At 32.7% G+C, this 18,026-nt stretch overlaps 1 non-coding gene across 1 annotated transcript; it reads left to right on the top strand.

Annotated features, from left to right (window-relative positions):
• Positions 1-16,932: 16,932 nt before the first annotated feature.
• On the top strand, positions 16,933-17,007 carry Trnat-agu (transfer RNA threonine (anticodon AGU)). Its single transcript has one exon. It is a non-coding gene; the product is annotated as a tRNA-Thr (tRNA).
• The last annotated feature ends 1,019 nt before the right edge of the window (positions 17,008-18,026 follow it).

Raw genomic sequence — 18,026 nt, 5'->3', positions numbered from 1 at the left:
ACAGAGTACAGTGTTAACAGCTACAGTAATGTAGGAAATACCAGCATATGCAGAAATGCTATAAACTAATGTAGAAAATATAAATTGTCTCACATTTATACCAGTTTATAAATGTCTTAAAACTAAATAGACCATTTTGCAGTTTTAATAAAGTTATTCACTTCTGTGAAATTCCATTTTTTCAGGTAAATAATTTTTTTTAATCCAGTTTTTGTCCAAAAGTGAATAACTATTACATGACATTAAAATGGTATATTCAACAAAAAATGTGAAAACAATTTTTTTTTTAGGGGACAATATATCTTTAACATAACATACATCTTGAAAAAGAAAATTTAAATTTATAAATGAAAGTAAAATATGAAATAAAACATGTGAAGGGGCAGTACTGTAAGCGAATAGCTTTAAACGCAAAGCCCATGGTAATAGTAAAAACAATATTACTGGTTCTCCTTCTCAATAAATATATTAATGATAACAAGTTATGAAAAAGAAGTAATAATTATCGCAATCATAGCATACAAAAGATACTGCAAAAAAACCACTTAATAATCTTAGTGTATTTAAGATTGATGGTTGATACCTAAACAATGAAACAAATTATAGGTGATAAAAGAGTTAATTATTCCCGCAGATTAGAGTAGTAAATGGTGGTACGTCCGTAATTAAATATTATTATTTTAATTAATGATTATACAGTACAAACAAATGTTTCCTTAGAGTAGTAGCCGCTGAATTACAATGCGTATAACTTTGATGAACAAAACAAATAAGACTAAAAATTCAACACTTTTATCAATACTGTATTCATGCATGGAGGAAATAATTCATGTACTGTACATGTAATAAGGATTATGGAAGAATTATAAATTACTCCATGGGCTTATATAGATTAACACTTTCATTTCAAAAGCTTACTTGGATTGGATAGACAAAAATTGAAAACTAACATATAGGGACAAAATTATAAGGCGTGTAACATTTTATATCAATTACGTTAATACGATGATACAATGGGACTTGTAGGTATAGTCTCCCTTATGTAAACTGATGTAAACACTACAAAAGTAAAATTAAAACAATGTTTCATTAATATTTATTTACCTCCGCCAAAAAGGTATATGTAGTCGATTGCGTGCGTGTGTCTTTTTGTTTGTTAGCAGAATTACTCAAAACATTATTTATTTATTATATTTATTTATCTTTACCAACATGAAAATACAGATAGATATGTGGTCAAGAACCACTCCATTAGAGTGCCAAAGGCACCAAAGGGAAGATGTAATTATAATTACGATTCTTTACCGATAAGCTGGTAATTATTTGGTAAATTAGTAGAATAATGAAGAATACTTATGTTCAAGACCTTAGTTACAACGTGGAATATGCCTAGAATAAAAACGTAGCATATGGTTATAGTAAAGATCACCTTGAAAATCGCTGATGTACGCTTTTTTACACACGCTAAAGATTAAAGAAAACGATAAAACGTAGGGCACACTTCAAATTTAGAAATAGAATTATAAAGCCTACATATCATCCTATAAATGTTTATTATTACAAATGGAAGTGAACTGAAGCAATCCACGACCATGTGGCTTTTACTTGAAAATTGTGAAAATCGATGGTTTCAGCTTTTATAATCTTGAATGACGCCCTCTTGAAATTCCACATTTGATAGCCTTTTGATTCAGAGTTAATTTTTTATAATTTGACCTACCTTGACCTAAGCCGTCCACACCATCTGGGAGACTTGTGATGGCTCCTGTTTCATGACCTCTTGCCAGATCCTCCTATCTTGTGATGTTGTAGTTGCATTCGTTAGGGATCCTTGGTTTTTTTATGTGCAGTCTGCCTTCACACAGTCTAACCATTTCTTGGCTAGTCTCCCTCGTGGTCTAGTTCCTTGGACAATTGCGCCCAAGAGTAGATTTGGATATCTTGTGGAGGGCATCCTATTGACATGTCCAAAATACCGGAGCCTCTTTATGGCTATCCTGTCAATTATGGTGTTGTTCAGCCCAAGGGTTTCTCTGATTTTGGTGTTTCTGATCTTTTCAAGTCTGGGTATGCCCAAGATCTTCCTGAGACAGATCATCTCAAAAGTGAGTAGTCTGTTCTCGTCATCTTCTTTTATGATAAAAAGTTACTTCTATATGATCCAAAATAATGTCAAGTTTGTAAGATGATATCGGTACTTACATTTCCAGAGAACTTGACGTTTCGCCTACTAACAGCAAGGCATAATCATAAGTGAATACGTTCTGGTGACGTAGCGGTGACGTGACGATGACACGGTTGAAAGGAGCCATTGTGAAGTTTACCGCTTGGTGTTATCCAAGTGGGATGTGCGGGGTCGGTCTCTTTACGTTTTGGAATGTTATCGTAAATGTGCGATAGTTCATATGCTCCTTCATATTATTGCTGCTATATTATTGAAATAGATAAAATTTAAATGTGACAACATAACTATTAGAATCAGAATTAGCACTCTATATCATAAGTAATTTAAAGACAACCTGATTTAAAAAGTGACTAAAATTGAATAACAGTTGTTTGGATTTTTGTTAAATAAACTAATTACAACAAATTAAAATCTGAATTTGATTGTATTTAAGTTTTATTAAATACAGTCAGCTCATCCAAAACCATACCTTTAATGTCCCATTTTTTATCATTATTCAGAATACCAGACATATTAGCTCAGCCCAAGGCTGTCCTGTTTTGGAGAGTTGACTGTATTATTAAATTATTTATCGGTTATTGTAATAATGTTTCAAACACAAGACAAATATTTAATCTTGCAAAAATTCATACAGTAGTGATTCAGATTTAAAAGCTCTTGATGGACGATACAGCTTCTATGTCCTTAAGCCCGGTGCACACTAGAGCTTCCGGCTGAGCCAACTGGCACGAGTAACACTTGTCTCACAGTGTGCGCCAGGGATTTCGGGAGAAATCGGCCACGCGTGCCGCTGAGGAAAATATCTATCGTGTTTAATATTTTTTGGCATGCATGCCATTCTCCTCAAGTGTGCGCCGAACGTGAGCTTCCTGCTCACTAAAAAATTCCACTGCGCATGACATTTATTATGATATTTCAGCGTGTGCCGTATAGCGTAGTAAGTAATTATCAGAAAATCGCGTACTGAAGGCGTTTAGTGTGCGGTAAATTTTTTAGTGAGCCAAGTGTTACTCGTGCCAGTTGGCTCAGCCGAAAGCTCTAGTGTGCGCCGGGCTTGAAGGAGTATACAGACAGCTGAAGTTTGAAGATGAAATGTAGCTTACATTAATATTTCACCATTGGTGCAATTGATATAACAATAAACTGTAATAATACAAACAATAATGAAACTATTGGGGAATACTTTACATACCTGTCCTAATACAGCTTGTGAGCTTTGATGAAACTATTGGGAATACTTTACATACCTGTCATAATACAGCTTATGAGCTTTGATGAAACTATTGGGGAATACTTTACATACCTGTCCTAATACAGCTTGTGAGCTTTGATGAAACTATTGGGAATACTTTACATACCTGTCATAATACAGCTTATGAGCTTTGATGAAACTATTAGGGAATACTTTACATACCTGTCATAATACAGCTTGTGAGCTTTGATGAAACTATTGGGGAATACTTTACATACCTGTCCTAATACAGCTTGTGAGCTTTGATGAAACTATTGGGGAATACTTTACATACCTGTCATAATACAGCTTGTGAGCTTTGATGAAACTATTGGGGAATACTTTACATACCTGTCATAATACAGCTTATGAGCTTTGATGAAACTATTGGGGAATACTTTACATACCTGTCCTAATACAGCTTATGAGCTTTGATGAAACTATTGGGGAATACTTTACATACCTGTCCTAATACAGCTTGTGAGCTTTGATGAAACTATTGGGGAATACTTTACATACCTGTCATAATACAGCTTGTGAGCTTTGATGAAACTATTAGGGAATACTTTACATACCTGTCCTAATACAGCTTGTGAGCTTTGATGAAACTATTGGGGAATACTTTACATACCTGTCCTAATACAGCTTGTGAGGTTTGATGAAACTATTGGGGAATACTTTACATACCTGTCCTAATACAGCTTATGAGCTTTGATGAAACTATTAGGGAATACTTTACATACCTGTCCTAATACAGCTTGTGAGCTTTGATGAAACTATTGGGGAATACTTTACATACCTGTCCTAATACAGCTTGTGAGCTTTGATGAAACTATTGGGGAATACTTTACATACCTGTCCTAATACAGCTTATGAGCTTTGATGAAACTTTTGGGGAATACTTTACATACCTGTCATAATACAGCTTATGAGCTTTGATGAAACTATTAGGGAATACTTTACATACCTGTCATAATACAGCTTGTGAGCTTTGATGAAACTATTGGGGAATACTTTACATACCTGTCCTAATACAGCTTGTGAGCTTTGATGAAACTATTGGGGAATACTTTACATACCTGTCCTAATACAGCTTATGAGCTTTGATGAAACTATTAGGGAATACTTTACATACCTGTCATAATACAGCTTATGAGCTTTGATGAAACTATTGGGGAATACTTTACATACCTGTCCTAATACAGCTTATGAGCTTTGATGAAACTATTGGGGAATACTTTACATACCTGTCCTAATACAGCTTGTGAGCTTTGATGAAACTATTGGGGAATACTTTACATACCTGTCATAATACAGCTTGTGAGCTTTGATGAAACTATTAGGGAATACTTTACATACCTGTCCTAATACAGCTTGTGAGCTTTGATGAAACTATTGGGGAATACTTTACATACCTGTCCTAATACAGCTTGTGAGGTTTGATGAAACTATTGGGGAATACTTTACATACCTGTCCTAATACAGCTTATGAGCTTTGATGAAACTATTAGGGAATACTTTACATACCTGTCCTAATACAGCTTGTGAGCTTTGATGAAACTATTGGGGAATACTTTACATACCTGTCCTAATACAGCTTGTGAGCTTTGATGAAACTATTGGGGAATACTTTACATACCTGTCCTAATACAGCTTATGAGCTTTGATGAAACTTTTGGGGAATACTTTACATACCTGTCCTAATACAGCTTGTGAGCTTTGATGAAACTATTGGGGAATACTTTACAAACCTGTCCTAATACAGCTCATGAGCTTTGATGAAACTATTGGGGAATACTTTACATACCTGTCCTAATACAGCTTGTGAGCTTTGATGAAACTATTGGGGAATACTTTACATACCTGTCCTAATACAGCTTATGAGCTTTGATGAAACTATTAGGGAATACTTTACATACCTGTCCTAATACAGCTTGTGAGCTTTGATGAAACTATTGGGGAATACTTTACATACCTGTCCTAATACAGCTTGTGAGCTTTGATGAAACTATTGGGGAATACTTTACATACCTGTCCTAATACAGCTTATGAGCTTTGATGAAACTTTTGGGGAATACTTTACATACCTGTCCTAATACAGCTTGTGAGCTTTGATGAAACTATTGGGGAATACTTTACAAACCTGTCCTAATACAGCTCATGAGCTTTGATGAAACTATTGGGGAATACTTTACATACCTGTCCTAATACAGCTTGTGAGCTTTGATGAAACTATTGGGGAATACTTTACATTATTGTCCTAATACAGCTTGTGAGCTTTGATGAAACTATTGGGGAATACTTTACATACCTGTCCTAATACAGCTCATGAGCTTTGATGAAACTATTGGGGAATACTTTACATACCTGTCATAATACAGCTTATGAGCTTTGATGAAACTATTGGGGAATACTTTACATACCTGTCCTAATACAGCTTGTGAGCTTTGATGAAACTATTGGGGAATACTTTACATACCTGTCCTAATACAGCTTGTGAGCTTTGATGAAACTATTAGGGAATACTTTACATACCTGTCCTAATACAGCTTGTGAGCTTTGATGAAACTATTAGGGAATACTTTACATACCTGTCATAATACAGCTTGTGAGCTTTGATGAAACTATTGGGGAATACTTTACATACCTGTCCTAATACAGCTTGTGAGCTTTGATGAAATTATTAGGGAATACTTTACATATCTGTCCTAATACAGCTTATGAGCTTTGATGAAACTATTAGGGAATACTTTACATACCTGTCCTAATACAGCTTATGAGCTTTAAAGCCACTCATTTAATGAATGGTTTTTCCCATCAAAGTTTTCTGTCCGATTATAAAATGAATATCATGACAAAAAGTATAACTGTCACAAGTCTTAACCATTTTTTGCAAACCATATCTCTATGTTTTTGTAGCCTCTTTATCTACCCACTAGACTGGACTCATTAATGTACAATAGATAGCATATGATGCATCATGTAGATATGGAAGGCAACAAACAACTGACATAGACCATTTTAAATCTTTATGTTTTTGTAACCTCTTTATCTACCCACTAGACTAGACTCATTAATGTTAGTTTGTTATCTTTAAAGCTCAGGTAGAGGCATGAATTTTAAATATAACATTTGGTTAATTGTACATAAATCAAATATTTGTAATAGAAATCAAGACGAAAAAACAGGAATTTTCCTAAATATGGTCAAATACAAAATTTGGCAAAATCCTTCCATAAAAACAAGGAAGACTTTTTTCAGTAGTTAGGTAGTTAACCTAATGTAATAACATGTCTTTTGACTCCCTAGAAGGTTAAAAATAGATGGTGGATATACGGTGGATAATGTTTTGCTATAGCATGAAAATAAAAATCTGAAGTTGAATAAAGATACCAGAAATGTAAAATTCAAGTTATATTACCTATATTTAGTCATCTGATAACATTTTTTACCACACCGTTTATTTTTCATAGCTTTTCAAATTGCCTCTCTATTTACAAAATTTGTGTACAAAAGAATAGAGATTTTACTGTGTAATTTGAACTATCCCCCCACTGATAAGAAAGTGCTTATTTTCAACAAGCTCGTGTAACGCAAATAAAATCCCAAAATTTATGAATCATAGGGGAAACTATAGATCGATAATTATTGGAATGTATGATCAATAGAAATTTTTTGCCCGCACCTGGCCTTTAATAGTGTATTGAATCAATCGTGATACTGTATTCTTGGTTATTACTAATATATATATTTTTTTGTGTAGATACAGAGATGGCTACTCCTCTGGCTACAAGCTCATTAGGGACAGGTTAGTTGATTATATTTAAAGGCCTCACCAAAAATACGACCAGAATATGGCCACTACGCTGTATGCAGTTGACTAGTAAATGTTTTAAAACATAATTTGACTGGATTTTTTTTCTCTTTTTTCTCTTAAATTATATATCATAATATCCACTATTATTTAAGCTTTAGTGTAGTAGTGTGAGGCAATTTTTAATCGGCTAAAAATAGCTGTTTTTAAAAACAAATGGCGATGCGAAAGCAGCGTGAGCCCCACTGTGAATGAGTCGCTAAGACCAGTTTAAGCATTTGGGAGTTCAAGAGATCCGTATGATTAGGAAATACATTATATACCTGCTCTAATAGCGCTTATCATGACAAGAAGTATAACTGTCACAAGTCATTTTTTGAAAACCATATCTCTATGTTTTTGTAGCCTCTTTATCTACCCACTAGACTAGACTCATTAATGTACAATATATAGCATCTGATGGATTATATAGATATGGAAGGCAACAAACAACTGACATAGACCATTTTAAATGTCTATGTTTTTGTAGCCTCTTTATCTATCCACTAGACTAGACTCATTAATGTACAATAGATAGCATCTGATAGATCATGTAGATATGGAAGGCAACAAACAACTGACATGGACCATTATAAATCTCTATGTTTTTGTAACCTCTTTATCTATCCACTAGACTAGACTCATTAATGTACAATAGATAACATCTGATAGATCATGTAGATATGGAAGGCAACAAACAACTGACATAGACCATCCTGAATCTCTATGTTTTTGTAACCTCTTTATCTATCCACTAGACTAGACTCATTGTACAATAGATAGCATATGATGGATCATGTAGATGTGGAAGGCAACACACAACTCACATAGACCATTTTAAATCTCTATGTTTTTGTAACCTCTTTATCTACTCACTAGACTAGACTCATTAATGTACAATGTATAGCATCTGATGGATCATGTAGATATGGAAGGCAACAAACAACTGACATAGACCATTTTAAATCTCTATGTTTTTGTAACCTCTTTATCTATCCACTAGACTAGACTCATTGTACAATAGATAGCATATGATGGATTATATAGATATGGAAGGCAACAAACAACTGACATAGACCATTTTAAATCTCTATGTTTTTGTAGCCTCTTTATCTACCCATTAGACTAGACTCATTAATGTACAATATATAGCATCTGATGCATCATGTAGATATGGAAGGCAACAAACAACTGACATACACCATTTTAAATCTCTATGTTTTTGTAGCCTCTTTATCTATCCACTAGACTAGACTCATTAATGTACAATATATAGCATGTGATGGATCATGTAGATATGGAAGGCAATAAACAACTGACATACACCATTTTAAATCTCTATGTTTTTGTAGCCTCTTTATCTACCCACTAGACTAGACTCATTAATGTACAATAGATAGCATCTGATGCATCATGTAGATATGGAAGGCAACAAACAACTGACATAGACCATTTTAAATCTTTATGTTTTTGTAACCTCTTTATCTACCCACTAGACTAGACTCATTAATGTTAGTTTGTTATCTTTAAAGCTCAGGTAGAGGCATGAATTTTAAATATAACATTTGGTTAATTGTACATAAATCAAATATTTGTAATAGAAATCAAGACGAAAAAACAGGAATTTTCCTAAATATGGTCAAATACAAAATTTGGCAAAATCCTTCCATAAAAACAAGGAAGACTTTTTTCAGTAGTTAGGTAGTTAACCTAATGTAATAACATGTCTTTTGACTCCCTAGAAGGTTAAAAATAGATGGTGGATATACGGTGGATAATGTTTTGCTATAGCATGAAAATAAAAATCTGAAGTTGAATAAAGATACCAGAAATGTAAAATTCAAGTTATATTACCTATATTTAGTCATCTGATAACATTTTTTACCACACCGTTTATTTTTCATAGCTTTTCAAATTGCCTCTCTATTTACAAAATTTGTGTACAAAAGAATAGAGATTTTACTGTGTAATTTGAACTATCCCCCCACTGATAAGAAAGTGCTTATTTTCAACAAGCTCGTGTAACGCAAATAAAATCCCAAAATTTATGAATCATAGGGGAAACTATAGATCGATAATTATTGGAATGTATGATCAATAGAAATTTTTTGCCCGCACCTGGCCTTTAATAGTGTATTGAATCAATCGTGATACTGTATTCTTGATTATTACTAATATATATATTTTTTTGTGTAGATACAGAGATGGCTACTCCTCTGGCTACAAGCTCATTAGGGACAGGTTAGTTGATTATATTTAAAGGCCTCACCAAAAATACGACCAGAATATGGCCACTACGCTGTATGCAGTTGACTAGTAAATGTTTTAAAACATAATTTGACTGGATTTTTTTTCTCTTTTTTCTCCTAAATTATATATCATAATATCCACTATTATTTAAGCTTTAGTGTAGTAGTGTGAGGCAATTTTTAATCGGCTAAAAATAGCTGTTTTTTTAAACAAATGGCGATGCGAAAGCAGCGTGAGCCCCACTGTGAATGAGTCGCTAAGACCAGTTTAAGCATTTGGGAGTTCAAGAGATCCGTATGATTAGGAAATACATTATATACCTGCTCTAATAGCGCTTTTCATGACAAGAAGTATAACTGTCACAAGTCATTTTTTGAAAACCATATCTCTATGTTTTTGTAGTCTCTTTATCTACCCACTAGACTAGACTCATTAATGTACAATATTGTAATATAGTGGTGTTATGAGGTTTCTGACTTGTAAGGAAGACTCTACTCGCTTGACTGTCGTAACACATATATTGTTTATTCAGTAATACTTGATACAATAATAATGATGCAGCTAACTAACTGACTAAGGAACAGAGGATCAGTGATGCTGTCGGTGAGGTGTGTGCTCTGTAAAGTGGCTGTAAGGTGTGTGCTCCGTGAAGTGTCTGTAAGGGGTCTGTTCCGTGAAGTGGCTGTAAGGTGTGTGTGGGCTCTTCTGAAACTTGGGGGTATATTGGCTTCGGTTCATTTGCATATGTCAATACGTCGTCTGTGAGGGTAACGATTGGTCCTAAGTTGATCCAGGGGTGTTTAGGTGGGAGTGATTAACAGTATAATAAGGTATTTCAATGATGGATAACACTGTCAAATCTGTACTTAAATAGTGTCAATCTCTCCTGGTTTAACGATGGGATAGGTTAGAGAGGTCAAATAAACTGTTTACTTTTGGGATTTAATTATGAGCTAAATGGACTAAATGTACTTTTTAAACATCTGGACAAACTCTCCTCTGGACTTTCTGGGCCAAGTTTGTGAACTTATTTGAATTCTAATACAAAGGTTGATTTCTCAATTATAAAAGTATATCATTATATTACAATATATAGCATCTGATGGATTATATAGATATGGAAGGCAACAAACAACTGACATAGACCATTTTAAATGTCTATGTTTTTGTAGCCTCTTTATCTATCCACTAGACTAGACTCATTAATGTACAATAGATAGCATCTGATAGATCATGTAGATATGGAAGGCAACAAACAACTGACATAGACCATTTTAAATCTCTATGTTTTTGTAACCTCTTTATCTATCCACTAGACTAGACTCATTAATGTACAATAGATAGCATCTGATAGATCATGTAGATATGGAAGGCAACAAACAACTGACATAGACCATTATAAATCTCTATGTTTTTGTAACCTCTTTATCTATCCACTAGACTAGACTCATTGTACAATAGATAGCATGTGATGCATCATGTAGATATGGAAGGCAACAAACAACTGACATACACCATTTTAAATCTCCATGTTTTTGTAGCCTCTTTATCTATCCACTAGACTACTTATTGTACAATATATAGCATGTGATGGATCATGTAGATATGGAAGGCAACAAACAACTGACATAGATCATTTTAAATCTCTGTTTTTGTAGCCTCTTTATCTACTCGCACTAGACTAGACTCATTAATGTACAATATATAGATGGATCATGTAGATATGGAAGACATCTCACTAGACTATTATTGTTAGTTGGCTATTCTTAGAGACCATTATGCATCATATGGAAAGTTGTCAAATGAAAAATATGAATAGGATACGTAATAATAAAACAGTGCATCTTAGTGTTATTAACAGAACAGTGTATTGAATCAACTGTGATACTGTATTCTTTTTTTTTTTTTTTTTTTTTTTTTTCTTTTTTTTTATTTATTTCAAAAAATACAACCATAACACAAAATCACTTAAATATAAAGTAATAGGTATCAAAATGATATGAACGTTTAAATAAAATAACTTACAGTGATCAAACAATATTAAAAACTATAAATTATTAATTCCATTTTTTTTTTTAAAGTAAATAATTAATTAATTTGGTAAATGCTGTGTTTTCCACAATTATGTAACTAATCTAACTAAATATAATTGTATTAATCAAATTAGCCAGAGATATACATTTACTAACATATTAATTTTTTTTTTTGTCTTTACATAACAATAATAAATAATACTCATATACATACACATACATACACACAAATATATCTTAATCTGTACTATAACCAAGGAACTATAATATAATTGTGCTAATTAAAATCAGATACATACATTTAACAACATAACCATTCTTGTTTCTTTAAAATAATACATATATATTAATAAAATATATATTTTTAATTATCTGTATTGTAACCAAGGAACTAATAGTATGCCTATAATAAATAATTAAAAATATCTAACAAATGCAAATAATAATTTCTGGTTTACATTTTAATTTAATACAATAATAAAGAGCAAGCGTAATAATAATAATACACAAAAGTAAGTCATTTCCTCGAGAAACAGTATCATTAAGTTATTAAATATAATCTTCTATTAATCTCCACTTTTGTCTGAAATTATACAATGTACTTCTTTTAGAAGCAACGTTTTTTTCTACGTTATAATTAAATTTTAACCGATTAAAGAAAACCTGGAAGACTGGCTTTTTGTGAGTTAATTTGTAACTAAATATAATTTTCTTAATCAACAAAATACATAGATTTAATAACATATCAGGATTTTCTGTATTGTAACCAAATAATATGGAGGTTTTATCAAGGTAAATCTTTGTTTTTGAAATGTTTTCCCACCAAGTCGTGAATTCATCCCATAGTTTGGTTGCAATGTTACATTCAACCAAAAGATGGGTCATAGTTTCAATATTTGATTCACAATAGGAACACATATTACTCGGTACAATATTCATTTTATATAGTCTACTATTAGTTGACAAGCAATTCACATTAATTTTATACTGAAATATTCTGGTTCTTACCTCCTGAGAACATTTAAATGGTAATACATAGATATTTTCCCATTTATCGCTATCTACACCTAATTCATCCTGCAATTTACTTTGAGATGTTGGTATTTTAAATATTTTTTTAATTAAGGCTCTGTATATATTTTTTGTACTCATACTTTCTAATTCTTTTTCTTCATTCTTTACTTCCACTATAAACCCTCTCTTTTTATAATTTGTTCGTAAAAACCCTAGCTTCATGTTTGCTTTCCACTGTGGGGGTATTGCAGATATCGTCATTCTCCAGTGCATGAAATTACTTGTCGATAAGCCTCTCTTTATCCACGTATTAAAGGGAATGATATTACCGTTTTCATAAAAAAGGTCGCTTACTAAACATATCCCAACATCTCTGAGGCTCTTGTAATAAAATGGCTTGCCATGTATATGCATTTGCCTATTAAACCATATATATTGGGACCCTTCGTTTACTGTATCAGGATGTATTAATTCGAAATAAGCGTTTAACATATCCTTATAAAACAATGGAATATTTTTCCAACTACGGACACAGTCCGCGCTTACATTACAATAAAAAATAGTGTCGCCTCCTTGCTTATTTAGGAACCTATGTAGTAGAGATCTCCATGCTGCATTGACATTTATGTTATATCGTTGTATCCATTTTATCTTTAATGCCTTAAACATACTTTTGATATCTACCATTTTTAAGCCGCCTTCTTCAATATTCCCAATTAATGTTGTTCTTTTTATCATACCTTTACCACCGTTCCATAAGAAATTAAATAGAATTGTTTCAATTGATTTAACTACATGGGGCGGTATATGTATGACAGATGCTAAATATATAAATTGGGATATTGCGAATGTTTTAATTAAAATTATTTTACCTGCTAAGGTTAGTTGTCTGGTTCTCCATATGTTTAATATTGTTTTTAGTTGTTTAATTTTCGTTTCGAAATTACATTTTTCCCGTCTTTCATTATAAGAAAAGTAAACTCCTAATGCTTTTACTGGTTGTTGTGGCCATTGCATATGTATTGGTTTGTTTTTACATCGCCTATTTGAACCAAGCCATATAGCCTGCGATTTGCTTATATTTAATTTCAAGCTCGATATTTTTGAAAATTTCTCTATTAAGTTAATTATATTTTTTGCTGACACTTCATCTTTCAAAAAGCATGTGGAGTCGTCTGCATATTGAGTTATTTTAATTTCTCTATTATTTACTGCAATCCCCTTAATAGTTTTATCGTCTCGTATGGCACATGCTAGTATTTCTATTGATAGGATAAATAAGTAAGGGCTGAGGGGGTCACCCTGTCGTACACCCCTTCCAACTGGAAAATAACTTGATGACTGCCCATTATTTATCACGCAACTACTTATATCAGTATATAATGCTTTTATGAATTGAATAAATTTTTCTACGAGGTTTACTTTTTTTAAAACCTGAAACAAAAAACCCCATTCAAGCGAATCGAATGCTTTTTCATAGTCCAAAAAAAGCATAATTCCTGGAATATTTTTTATTTTGGTAAACTCCATAATATCTTCAATAGTTCGTACTGACTCGCCAATGTATCGGCCCTTTACAAAACCGGTTTGATCAATGTGGATAAGGGAAGGAATAAACTGGCTCAATCTAGTGGATAGTGCTTTCGATGCTGTTTTGTAGTCCACATTTAGTAATGATATAGGTCTCCAATTCTTTAATTTGCATCGGTCTTTGCCTTCTTTTTCAATAAGAGTTATTACCGCCTGTCTCTGTGAGGTACTCATTTTTCCGCTATTTCAACCTATATTAAGTGTTTTTACCATTATTGGACCTATAATATCCCAGAATTTTAAATACCATTCGTTTGATAAACCGTCATTACCAGGGCTTTTATTTTGTGGCATGCTTTTAAGGGCATTTTGTAACATTCTCGAATTGTCAGGTCTCCTTCACAGATTATATTACTTTCTTCAGTTAAAGATACTTTCGCTATTGAAAAAACTGTTATCTGTAAGACTTTCATTTATTTGAGTATTCGATTTGTATACTTTTTCGTAATAATCTTTTTGTAAATTTAATATATCTTGTGGATTAGTTATTTCTATCTCTGCATCTGTTATTATTTTTTTACATTGTTTTTTTCTATTATTCCTTTTTTCTAAACCTAGGAAATATTTATTGCTTTTTTCTCCTTCTTCTGCCCATTTAATCCTCGATCTTACAATAAGGCCATTGATCAACTGTGCATCCAGCTCCTCTAGCTCCAGTTTAACTCTCTCTAATTCTAATAAATTTATTTCACTTGGATCTCCTGCGACTTTAATGTCCAGTTGGATCATTTTCAAATTCAGTTCTTCTATTTTATTTTTATTTTTTTTACATTGTTTTTTGGAATAATTAATCGTTTTTTCCCTACATTTAAATTTTAGCCATTCCCATTTGACTTGCTCGTCTGATATTTCGTTGTTTTCAATCCACTCCCTTAGATGCGTGTTCATTTCATTTATATAATTAATATCATTTAAGTGCGAGTTATTGAATTTCCAGTGACCTGGCCCTCTATTAGATTCTTTTTGTAATTGGATTGTAATTGAAACCGCCGAATGATCGGTTCGTAAACTCGGAAAGATATCACTGTTTATAGTAAATTCTTTCATACTATTATTTATTAGAAAATAATCTAATCTGCATTGTACCAGGGGTTTACGTTGTCTCCATGTATACCTACATTCCAATGGATGCATATCTCTCCATATATCAATTAAGTCAAAAGCATCTATAATTTCTATAATTTTATCGACTACATTTTGTTTTTGTTTGGTAGATCCCCCCCTTTTATCTACTTCATTTAATGTACAGTTAAAATCTCCACCAAGTATAATATTTTCCCACCCATTGTTATGTTTTTCAATTATTATATTTTTTAAGTTCTCATAATATTTAATCTGCATTTGCTCAGTGTTAGGTGCATAGATATTTATTATTGTAAATTGACAATCATTTTTTATCATTTCAATAATTAGAACCCTTCCGTTTTCATCTCTATAAGTATTCTTAACTGTAATATTACTCTCATTCTTAATGACTACAGCTACGCCTCTACTATTTGTTTCTCCGTGTGAGAATATAATTTTCCCTCCCCACTCTTGCTGCCAGCAATGTTCTGATTGCGTTGTGCTATGTGTCTCCTGAAGTAGTAGTATATCTGATTTTGAATTCTTACACCAATTAAATATACCTTTGCGTTTCCTCAACTCTCCTATGCCCCGTACATTTAGTGTTATAACATTTAAATGATTATCCATCAACATTACTAATTAGGTGACATTCTATTTTACTGAATAATATTATGAAGAGAAAAAAACAACAAAATACTGTATTCTTGATATGTATATGTTTATTTTGTATAGAAACACAGACTGCTGCTCCTCTGACTACAAGCTCATTAGTAGCAGGTTAGTTGAGTAACATTAGATCATTATGTACCATATGGACAGTTTGTCTGAAATTAAAGTTGAATTGAAATTAGATAGAGCAGTGTTACAACTGCTAATGTAGAAAATACAAGCTAATGTAGAAATGGTAAGCTAAATGTAGAAATTTAAAATTGCCTCACAGATATAATTTAGTAACAGCCAAGGTAGGAAAATGCCTATAATGAAACTACTGTAACAAAACCCCTTAAGGATAAGGATAGTGTAGATGTTATGTAGTTATATGAAATTATAATTAAAGGACAACTTGACCGAGGACCATATTATTACAACGAATTAGGGATGTACATATGTATATGTACATAGGTCACAGGTGCATCGCAAAATCTACTTAATGAGTCCAGAGAAGCAAAAGAAACAATAAAAAAAATCAACATTTATATTTTTTACGATTTATTTACAAAGTGTGTTGACTAGAAATTTTCGCGATTTGCCAGAATTTGCCAGAAAACTCATTACATAAATTTTGCGATGCACCTGTGACATCACAGCAATTTACGGCGAGCGCATGCGGCGATATCCTTAATTTTCGCGATGGTTCTGAAATCGTATGTACATCCCTAATACGTTGTTAAAATATGGTCCAAGTTGTCCTTTAAAGCTCAGGTATATAGGCATGAATTTTAAATATAATATCTGATTAATTGTACATAAATCAAATATTTGTAACAGAAATCAAGAAGAAAAAACATGAATTTCCCTTGATATGGTCAAATACAAAATTTGGCAAATTTCTGCCTCAAATGTACTTAGTATAAAGTACAAATTACGTCAGAGTAGGGCAAAAACATCTAATTATTCAACTCCCTGACGCAAAACTACAATTACAATCCTGTTGGTGCAGTACCCGCTGCTTACTTGGGCTCGAATCTAACCACTAACCATCAGCGCAAGCTCGGTGGTCTAGAGGTATGAACGCCAGGCTAGTGATCTGGAGGTCGTGGGTTCGAGTCCCACCCGAGAACTACTTGCGAATTTTTTCGCAAGTGTTCTCAAATGTACTTAGTATAAAGTACAAATTACGTCAGAGTAGGGCAAAAACATCTAATTATTGAAATATTGCAACAAACTCAACTGCTTTTTACATTTTGTATTTCTCTGTCATGATTGCGTTTTACTTTTATGGGGATAAAAATGCAATAATTATCCATCATTTGTTTTGCAGTTCAAGAAAAGTATTTTATATTGCTAAAATATAAATATGCTTATTTTGCGGTGAAACATTTTATGATTTGTTTAAGAGTGGTGACTAGTGGCAATCATAGTATAATAATAAGATTTGTTTAAGAGTGGTGACTAGTGGCAATCATAGTATAATAATAAGATTTGTTTAAGAGTGGTGACTAGTGGCAATCATAGTATAATAATAAGATTTGTTTAAGAGTGGTGACTAGTGGCAATCATAGTATAATAATTCTCAAACACTTGTTTTTGTAGTGAATACATCACAAGAACAATTCAACAAGTTGAAGTATGATCTTGGATCACTCTATATTGGTGAGCGACTGCTGTTGTTGAAATGCTGTCTCTTAGGACTCGTAGACTTACAGCACCTTGGCAAGTCAAGTTACACAGCAAATTACCTATTAAACCAACTGCATGAGCGTCGTTATATCACACCTACTAATGTCCATCTGTTGCTAGAGGTGGCTGAGATTTCGCAGTTGAAAGATGCTGAAGATCTCATAAATCAGTATGTTGTAAACAACAAGGTTCCAAACACCGATGAAGAAACAAAGTCAGTTTCACCATATAGGAAACGACTGTGCATGGCATTGCAGCAATTTGACCCACATAAGTTAAATGATGTAATTGCTTACTATGGATTGAACTTATTAAGTTTATCAACAATTTGGGAATTAGTGTTTCATCTTGAAAGCAATAGAAAATTACTAGAAGAATCAGAAAGAAAGAGGTTTGCTGAGCTTCTTGGACCAATCGCTAAGAACATACTATTCAATGGTATGTATGTTGTATATTGTGTAA

This window comes from Antedon bifida, chromosome 2 (assembly GCF_963402885.1).
Source record: "Antedon bifida chromosome 2, ecAntBifi1.1, whole genome shotgun sequence".
NCBI lineage: Eukaryota > Metazoa > Echinodermata > Crinoidea > Comatulida > Antedonidae > Antedon > Antedon bifida.
The sequence above is the reverse complement of the archived record's forward strand: the minus strand, read 5'-3'. Positions and strand labels throughout refer to the sequence as shown.